Raw genomic sequence first — 3,582 nt, 5'->3', positions numbered from 1 at the left:
TCATTTTTTAACGTTGTTTTGGTCAATTTGATCGTCAACACCGATAGACAGTATTCAGAAAGAGACAGAGAGAGAGAGAGAAGAGGGGAGGAGTTGATCTTGCGAGAACTTCCGGGCGGGTGAGAATAGCCACTTTCGCATAATAAGGTGTGTACTTTGCTCAAGCATCAAGATAGTTGAGAGATGTAGAGCAGAATATTTTTTTAAAGCAGAACAAATGTACAGGTATATTTAATCCTGGCTTACCAATGGAATTGAGAGATGATGCTTTCCTCTGAAAGTGGCTACTGACTTGATCTAGGCCTACGTTCCCTTTTCATGGAACTAACTTCCGCTTCTCACTTCACCAAGTAGATCGATGTCAAAATGTATGGAAATGCATCAACATCAAATGAAGCTCTTTTGTTAGTCTTTCAAAAGGAAAACGTGTAGCACAGAGGCGCCTTTTTGTTGTGGAAGAATACGGATGACAAAGTTCTTACGACCTAGACCACAAGAGAAATAACATTATGAAGATGGTCGATTGTTTCATGCTGAACAGGAAGGGCGCCATGTTAGTCTGAAATGTACACCAACTGCGATGACGTCATTACTTTCTGTGCGTGCTAAGCGAGAGAAAATTAATGCCTACCGTAAGGGGAAAAACCACGGGGATGCAAAGACCATTAGCGTGATTTGGGTATCTCCAGCTACCTCCTGCCTTCTGTCAGACTGTTTAAAAATGTTTTATTCATAGTGGGCGCTTTTTTATCGACTTATCAATGTTTTATTCATAGAAGTGGATGTGTCTTTTCTCAAACGTTTCGAATGTCCAGAGTACTAAAATCTCATCCCTGCTAAAGGATAGGACTCAACTCAATGTAGAGCAAATAAACTGTGCTGGAGAAAGAAAGAATCCCCACTTCCTGAAAATACCTCCTTACAAGTTTGATTCATTTATTTTTCGTTGTTGTTGTTTTGCTTTTTCCTTCCCTAAGCAGATGAAAGACTGACAGTATAACAACACATCTTTGTTTGTTTGGTTGTCTTTTTCTTCTGTATGTGTGTTTTTCATAGCAGATGCCATAAATCCTCTTAACCCGTATTCTTGTCTGCAAAATGCTTTGGTTACCGTTTGACATTTACAGGCGAATATTACATTGGTCGACTAAAATACTGGTACTCTCTTTCGGTTGTAATTTACCTGTCTATCTCTGATATTTACTGTCTCTTGGATATCTAAAGCCTTCTCTATTTTTCTCCACAGCTCTCATAGTTTTCATCAATCCCGGTTTCACGTGAAGTGGGTACAGGAATATTTTATCCGGATTAACGACATACTTGCACACAAAATTTCAACTTCTTACTGGCCGTTGTTTTGTGATATGATGACTAGCATCGCGACACGGCGACAACTACTTCAAGGGTATAAGAAACACTTACGTTTTTATATCTCTTTTGCAGTCCAAATTACAGTCAACGTGAGAATGCGTTGCTCAAGCCTAAAAACAGTTCAGAGGTACAGTAAATGACAGTTTCTGTCTTTGTCCATTAACCAATTCAATAGTCCAGAAGAGCAAGCTGTGCAGCTCATATAAGGAGCTTATGGTTTGTCTTCATCAACAATATAAATCTAAATAGGTGTAAATAGGTTTGGTGTTCTTCGTCAGCTTCTTGCGTTAGTCTTGCGGATTAATTTGCCATATCATATAACAATATATGACAAAAGAACAAAACGGTTGCTGGCTGAAAATCATGGTTCATTTGTTAAAAAGAACAAGGAAAAAACAACAAACAAATACAAAAGAAAATAACAACAACAACAGCAACAACAACAACAACAACACAAACAGCAGCAGCAGCAGGATCAACAGCAGCAGCAACAACAACAACAACAACAACAAGAACTTCCGGTTGGCAAATAATCATGGCGTCAAGTTTTTATTTATGCTCTGCAGTGAACCTCGTTGTTTCTACCTTATCTGAGGCAGAGGCTCGATCTACGATTCTCGATTGTTTCTACGAGCCTTCTCTAACCTTCATGGTCACCAATCATCGGTTTGGATGGGTATCATTGTCTTAATTCTAAAGACTGCTGTTTAGTTACGGTATTCACTTGATGGCAACAGCACATATCTCGGGCGGAAGTGTGACACTAGTTACAAAACAAGAGGATGAAAACTTTTCCGAAATGGTCACCCACCCTGTGGTTTTTAACACAGACAGTGTAGACCTATTCACTGAAAAGGAAAATAGAACAACATACTCCCCAGACATTCTGTTGTTATTTCAACTAATGAACGGTGTCTCTAGACCTCTGAATGTTAAGAGGAGACAAGGAGAAAACAATTTAAATAGGATCCCAAAAACTAAACGGTCAAAGAGAAGAGGGAACAAACTTTAGAAACTAAATTTTAATATATCAGAGAAGAAAACCCAGGTCAAACAAAAGGACGTCAAACCCAAGCCGACACCGCCTCCACTTTCTCGCTACCCAAGGGAGGCGGCGGCCCTGGCGAAGAGCACGCTCTTCGGGGCTCCAAACATTTCGAACGGATAGACTACCACACACACATACAACAACAACAACAACAACAACAACAACAACAACAACAACAACAAGAGAAAAAAGGGGTTTCCCATTTCTGCCAAAAACACCATAGAGTAAGCATACTATTGACTACCCAGTGGTAAAATATTTTGTAAAATAGGATTATTATCAAAATTATAATATTATTGTTTCATGTATGGGATGCATGTAGTTTCCTTGTAATAACACCTCGTCTTTCACACAAGGTCAAATTTCGGTTCCAACTAATCATTTGTATGTCCTTGTACAATGATGTATGATGCTTTAAAAAGATAGAATCTTTTTAAAAAGACAAAAGATCTTAACAATTAATTCCTAGCGGTAAATATTACATACATCTATGTGGTTAAAGTAAAGAAAAAGGCACACTTGGCAAATGTCATAAAGCTTAAAAATAATGATAATAAAAATAGCATATTCCATAATTTACAATGCTCAATGTGTTTTACAAGACATATTAATAGCCTATAACAGCATTAAAACACGTGTATAACTCACGCACAAGTGGATTCATCTACACAACGCAGGCATTGAAAGACACAAATGTGATATTAATATATAAAAACATGTATAAATACATGTCTACGGGGATATTGGCAGTGACGGGCAAATACAGAAGGGGGATGTAATGTAATATTTAGAACAATCGACTGGATAAAAATACAATAAACATTGTAAGTTAATCGAATGTAGTTGTTTTTACGCAATTGTCGACACAGTTTAGATCATTTAGGAGGCAGTCTTCCCACTGTGTCTCCCAAGGCCAACCCAGGATGAGATGGATATAACATTCTGGCAGAATAACCGAGATACTGAGACTTGATAAAATTTTCTCCAAAACTCGGGAATCAAACTTTGGTTTTTTGTTTGCGACAGCGAAGAACCCCATTAAACCACTACATCACGGACATCTAATGAAAACGATCCTAAGATACGTTTACAAAATAAAATATAAGTCACTAAAAACAAAGACATTCTAAAACACGCATAAAACGTTATTATTATTACTATTA

Source organism: Aplysia californica, unplaced genomic scaffold (genome assembly GCF_000002075.1).
Source record: "Aplysia californica isolate F4 #8 unplaced genomic scaffold, AplCal3.0 scaffold00230, whole genome shotgun sequence".
In the NCBI taxonomy this organism is placed as follows: Eukaryota; Metazoa; Mollusca; class Gastropoda; order Aplysiida; family Aplysiidae; genus Aplysia; species Aplysia californica.
The sequence above is the reverse complement of the archived record's forward strand: the minus strand, read 5'-3'. Positions refer to the sequence as shown.